Below are 7160 nucleotides of genomic sequence, written 5' to 3'. Positions count from 1 at the left end.
TGAGATCAAAAGGGATAATGCTAAGATGACCTGGAGATCAGCCCGAGACATGAGAGATAATTGTTTCCTTAATTGTGATGCCTGAATTAAATTACTTTTGCACTCTGTGTACTCAGATGATATGTAAAATGAAGGTCTCGGCAGCCCGTGGTCATTAATACTGTGCTGGCAGCTCTAGCGGGAGGAGGGGAGTTCGATGACATCCCCGTGTGTCTCTGCCCCTCGGCAATGCACAGACAAACAGCCTGGCCTGCCCTTTCTGTTCCCAACAGCCGCTCACCTTCGCAAACCCTTGTGCCAGGGCCGCCAGACCCCGGCCAGGGACAGCTGCACCGCATACCCTGCTCTGAGTCATTACATTTAATCCAGACTTTGCTCAGGTGGGGAAAAACACCCACAAACAAATACACAGAGAGGTGTTTAGAGAAGGACCAGAGGCTGCATTGAAAAATTATTAATCTAATTTCAGGGTAATACCTGAAATAATTCATTTTTGCTTAGAAAACAAACATTTTTCTTAAAAACAACCAACATTGCTCATGGGGAAAGTTTTGTTCAACAATGCAGATAGCTCCCAGAGAAACCCATGAATTGGGGCTTATCTAGCACCTGCAGGGACAGGGGCGTACTTGATGTAAAACCAAAGACACTGGGCTTCACAAAAAAGGTTTACTTGACAAATTATTGTCTAAGGTTTTAATGAGTGGAGTATCGATAGTTATAAGCTGGGTGGGTGCTTATAAATAGCGCTAAGAGGTGAGTGGGCGTCCTGCGCGTCCCCCTGTAGTAAGTAGCACACCTGGTAACGTGTTTATAACACCTAGGGATTGTTTATTAAGCACTTGCACTTACGTTTTGCAACTCTGCTGTTTGCCCAGTGAGAGTTTAATATACAAATAGGGTGTTATTTACTAATCAAGCACAGATAGGAGGTACTGGCTCAAATATCCTTTCCCGGAACATGGGCTCCAGCTCCAGGGATCACTGTGGTTCATTCCATAATCCCAAAGCTGCATCCTGATCTTTTGCAGATATCCTGTTTCCAAACTATAGTTAAAAAACTAGAATTACGACACAGAATCAGAAGCATAAACCTCCAGCTAAACATGATCATCTGTTTTGGAAACAGGTTAAAACTGCAAAACATACCTGGAGATTTTGACCTGTGACCCCCAAAGATTTTCCAGGTGCCAGAAGCAGACACAAAATAAGATGTCCTTAATCATTAGACATGTTTGGAAAATGCCAAATGGTGTTAATAGCACACAGGGACAGACAGGTCTCACCACACTGCTCCGAAACTGGAGCGAGCTGGAGTCACCGGCGTTTTATGGTGCTGGTTTTTCCTTCCCAGCCCTGAACTCAGTCCTGATTCATAACTGAGTGGGGCTTCTCAGTTGATTTGCTTGAAGGAAAAACTTCTACTTTCCCAAAAAGCACATTTTGCAACAATAATACTACACAATTTGTCCTGAGTCTTCCATAATAGCAGTATACTTGAAATTTTAAAAAAATAATTAATTGACCAATTATTCCTACCAAAACCCCACCAGGTTCAGATCAACACAAAATGGCTCCAGTGGACAAATCGACTCTTCTGCTACTTCTGTAGCGACAGCCCGAGTCCCATATGAACCTGGTGTTGTAATTCTCCCCCAGCCTCAGCTAAGAAATTGGATTTCCCACTTTAATTATCCCAGGTGTCCCTGGGCATGCTGACTAGTTTAAACATGTAAACTCTACTGCACCTCCAGAACAGCAAGTCATCCTCCCCAAAAGCAGATTTCATCACTGTATCCATTCCTCATGAGCCAAGCAAGAATCTCACTTCAAGCTGCTTGCATTTGGATGTCACTGTTTGAGTACAGGTTTTAAAAAGGAAATTCCTCCCACAGATGACCACGAATCCTCCATCTCTTGCCTTTTCCATGTTTAATCGTTCTGCTTCCTCACTTGTCCTCCTGCACATCCCCAGTCATTTGCAGGAACAGGCACCTCCTGCACTTGTACAGCACCCGGCACAGCGAGGTCTCCGTCCCGCCTGGGACTGTAATTGCCGCTGCAGCGTAAGTGACAGCCTGGGGTTTTTTCACCCATAAATAATCTATTGGTGGACATTTGCCAGCTGACTGTAGCAAAGTGGTATTTTGAAAGCATTCATACCAGATGATTAGCTAATACTTGTTGAGCCAGCAGTGTACAAATTAGATGAATTGGCTTCGTATGGAAGTCAACCCTCTAATCAATGCGCTTTAGTTCACGCAATTCATATTGAATTCATAAGTACAACAATAACCAGTGAAGATTATGGTTCTGTACCTGACAGCTCACAACAGCTTTACAGTAACAGAGCTGGGGTTTGAAAACCCTTTTAAGAAGAGCTCACTGCTAACCTTTATAAAGGGTGAAGTAGCTGTAAGGAAGTCCTTATTTTTAATTTGTTATTCCTATTGATCATTTGCACAAGAGCAGATACATAGCAAGGAGCTCTGTGTCCTGGTAGAAATGTCCTCACCCTGTTTGAGGGGAGCAGCATCACACTCACCCCAGCAGCGCTGCCTTCACACCACGTGTCTTCTGGTGATTTGTCAGAAATCACCGGTGATACAAGTTACTTGGCTTCTTCCAAAAATGTGGCTTTCGTTGACCAAACGTCCCAAGGGTTAAACAGCCACCCCAAAGACAAACGGTCTCTGTCTTGGTTGTGGAGAATCACAGCTGGACCGACCCAAGAGCAACTGCAGAGCTTTGAACAACATTAAAACCTTCTGGAGCCCATCCCACTTGAGTCCATTAAGAGTGTCCTTTATTTACAGAGGACAGAACAGCATCCTTACCAGATACCTGGTGGTGACTTCTGAGACCCAAAGGGGAGGTCAGTCCTCAAGCAATTTCTTCACAGAGGGAGTAGAAATATCCTTTTTTTCTTCTATGAAACACTTATTTACTTAACTCGCCCCAATTTCCCTGTATGGTGAGAAAGCGACACACCGGCTGGTTTTAGTGTTCATTTTGACAAGAGGTTGCTTCTCCTCTAAATTTCTTTCAACAGGGGTTGGGGGATCAACGCAAGATTCACTTGAGAGTCCCAGCTGCAGGGAAACACTCAGCCTTGCTGCCAAGTCCTGCCTTGCCTTCAGCATCAAAGCAAAAATGACATGTTAAATGACGAAGCGTGATCAATCCAACGGCTGCCAAGGAGGGTCTGCAGCCACTGCGCCGTTCCACGTTGGTGACAGGGACACTGGCCACCGCCACCACCAATGGGGCAGGAGAACATTCCTCAGTCAGCTTCACCTTTGCCCACAGCCCTCAGCACAGGTTGCTGTGAAAGGTGGATGAAGACATTAATATGCTTATTACACTGCTTTCTATACATTATTTATAAGTGGTTAAAAATTTAGGACTGTTGTAAACATTGGCAAATGGGAATAGCATTAATTTTAAATAGTTTGTAACAGCTATCAAGTGGTTACGGCCTTTATTATAAATAGCTTACGGATTTGCTGAGTTCTCTAACCTCCAAAAACAATGGATCATTCAAAAAACACATTAATGTGAAGTGCAACTGCAAGTTATTAACCTGAATGTGAAAACACATTTGAACCTCATAAGAAGGCCCAATTAAATATAGAGAAGACATAACAGCGTGTCTCTGTATTTGCAGTACAGGTGATTCAAAGAATAAAGAATTAAAAGATAACATTAAAATGAATAATATATTAGCAACCTCTTGCATATGCCAGATTCTGAGCTCATGCTGGTAGGCAGCCAAATTACATCTACTGAATTGCATCAATTTACACCTTTGCGAGGGGTTTGGCCCCAGACAGATGCGAATAACTTCACACGCTGCGTGTCATGGCAATGAAGTGCTGGGGTAGATGAATCAGCCGTTGGGGAAGTTTTAAGGTCAGGCAGAGTCTCAGGTGGGAGCTGAAATGAACCTTCCAGGTGTGAAGAGCTACAGGGAGGTGGTAGCCGGGGTGTGACAGCTGGGAGGGGGAACCAGTTGTGTAAGCTGTTGCAGGTGAGAATATAAGTCCAATAATGGGGTAAAAGGATCAGTTCATCTTTCCTTATACAGCATCATCTTTGTTTCCGCGGCATTGCCACCCGGCAGACCAGGGCACCAAGTGAATCCAGTCACACGAGAGCAACCAGCTGAGAGCACTGGTTTAGCAGGAGAAGCAAGACCCGAGGCTGGCACCATTCAGCATCACTTCGTGGAAGCCAGAGCCAAAAATCCCTGTCACCTGCTGAATATTCAGCCCCCAAACGTGCCCATGTAACTGCCCTGTCTGCACCATGCACACTCGCGGCTGCCAGTTACACCTGACACTTTACAAATGTATTGAACCCATATGCAAACTGCAAGTAAAAATTACATAAGCTGTTCCCTTTCTAGTTGGAATTGCATGTTTTTATTATTTTCTCTAGCCACGAGATACATTTTAAAATCATAGAATGTACTGAGTTGGGAGGGACCCACAAGGATCATCAAGTCCAACTCTTTTCCCTACATATATTTTAATACACACAGTGGTGGGAGCACACACAGAGATGCGTGTTACACATTCCCACCCACACGAACTAATGAGAAACCATTCGGATGGAAACAATGAGATTGTATCTTATAGCTAACTGGGTAAATGGCATGGGGTGCTGAAACCTGGAATAATAAACCTGGAAGCAAGGTACAAAGAAGGATGAATATCAGGTAAATTAAAGGGTTTGCAGGAGGCTGATCGGGGAAAAAAAAGAGCACTCCGACAGCTTCCATCAAAAATCCCCAAAGCCTCTAGCTAGAAGTCCAGCCTCAGTAGAGGAAGATGAAATCAAAGCACAAAACAAGATTGGTGGTTGTAAAGAGTGGATAAATCTGTTATAAATCAGATAAAGACGCTGAGGTCCCCAAGAGGACATTCTGGGAGCATTCAGCTACTGCAAGGAGGAAATAACTACTTTGGAGGAGGTCAGTGCAGAGCACTCAAAAACCCATTCGACAACATGAATGCATTAAAATGTGAAGTGCCATCAGCCCAGATTCGTTTGCAGAGGAGGAAAGACACGTGTCGGTGCAGGAGATGAAACACAAGGTCACCAGAGTGAGCAGCACCTGTCCCGGTGCTGCCCCCGGGCCCCTCCTGCCTGGGTTTGCCTGGTGGAGCCCCACAGTCCTCCCACAGCATCATTTCATATCGACTGCATGCAAATCCCAAGAAAAGCGTATTTTCCTTATGCATTCCATGAACCCTGCAAAAGCAAGCAGTGGACCACACCATAACCTCCAGCACTGGTCAACAAAAAACACTCTCAGTCTTTAGCCTTCTCTCCTACAATAGCATGTTTAAAAGAAGCATAAAAATTCAAAAATAATCCCTAAATTTGAAAGCAGAGGTGCAACTTCAACTTCATTCAGTTAGGTACACACATTTGTCGTAACATCATGTGGTTTTGGTCCATCTGTATTTGCTATATCAAGACAAAAATCACCTTTTTCAATAGATTTGAATATGTTTTTCCCAGCATATAAACTTGATCGCAAGCTCCTGTCCTCACACACTCACCTTAAACAAGTTTTTTACTCCACCAAGGAGCAACTCCAGCCAAGTCTTCTAAGACATGAGCTTCTTCATTGATCTCACTGCATTATAAATAATTTCCATAGAAACGGGAAATATTCCCTAAACCAACAGAGGCTTCCTTATTTCCAGCAATTATCTTAAGGTCTGATTTGCATTTTAAATGTCACCTGTATAAATTAACACTGTTTACTGCTCACACTGTCATTATTCTGAGTCATCTGGCAATAGCCAGCTACAGAGGGTTTTTTGTTTTCTCCAGAAAGCTCTACTACAAGTACATGCCCTGAAATGCTCAGTTCAGCTATAAAACATTCCATTTTTCCCTGGTCATTGCTCATTCCGGCAATACAACTATTTCAGGATATCACCTGGGATGTATTTTTAAGCTGTTGCTGCAGATTAAGCAGCTGATCTTCACTCCTGAAAGGACACCCGGGTAACGACAGTCTCCAGTATTTTCAGGCACTGTTTTGGATTCTCTTAACTTCATTTTTTAAAAAGCTTTAAGTCATTTGTTAGGTTACAATTATTCTTTTTGTCTTACACTAGGCTTTCACGACAAAAAGAAGGTCTTCTCATTTGAAAAGTTTGAAAAGCACTTAACTGAAATAAGTCAGGTAACCCCTAACAGACAACTCTCAGATACATTCCCTCTGATTCGTATATTATTGTAGCTACTTGCAACTTTTTTATTTTTCAATTATCGTTCTGGTTCTTCTACCCTTCAGACAAATTCTGACAGTTCTACCTATCTGAACCCAGGACTGAAAATTGAACAGGAGTTGCCAAAATTGCAGTGGAAGAGTAGGAGGAGAAAGACACTTTTCTTAAATATTCACAAACAAAACCTTTCAATTTATTAAAAATGAAAAAAAAGGCAGAAACATTGAAGATCTTGGAGACCTCCCCATGAGGTCTGAGACCCACCTCAGCACCCACAGCTGAGGACAGAAGGTTCCCACTCTCTTTTCTAAAAACCAACAGCAAAGCTTTTTCATCTTTCTTCTCAGCCGCAGGGTAAGTGGATATCAGAGCCCCACAAGGTTACCGGCTGATGTCCTTCAGCATAATTATTCAGGAAAATTATTATTCTAAGGAAGTTTATGAAATGATTATTTTGTCCAACTTTCCAGTTCAGCTTAGAGATCAATCTGGGTGAACTAATTTCATCTCCCTAATGATTAAATGCTTCATATTAATATAACCCTGAGGAGGCAAGTTCAAGAAGCCTGTTTTTTCATTCAATGGAATAATTAGATCTTGAGAATAATTTTGTACCTCCTTAGCTTTCTCCAAATTCATTATTTCTTAAAAAAGCTTCCCTGTATCTTCCGTTGCCATCTGTCCTAATAGGCAAAACAATGTTTTAACTCTGCCTGGCAAAAAGACGTGTGGGTTTACAGACTAAATAGACCAGAAAAGCAAGGAAGAGCCAGGCTCAGAGAGCTGAAGTGATTTACACCAATATTGCTCAGCAGGACCAGGACACAGAAATACTCCCTTTTCTTTAAAAGCAAGTTGAAAATATCAAAGTCGAGGTTGTTTTCTTTGCCATGGAAATCAGATTTTGCC

Source organism: Caloenas nicobarica, chromosome 11 (assembly GCF_036013445.1).
Source record: "Caloenas nicobarica isolate bCalNic1 chromosome 11, bCalNic1.hap1, whole genome shotgun sequence".
Classification (NCBI taxonomy): domain Eukaryota; kingdom Metazoa; phylum Chordata; class Aves; order Columbiformes; family Columbidae; genus Caloenas; species Caloenas nicobarica.
Note: the sequence above shows the minus strand (reverse complement) of the source record.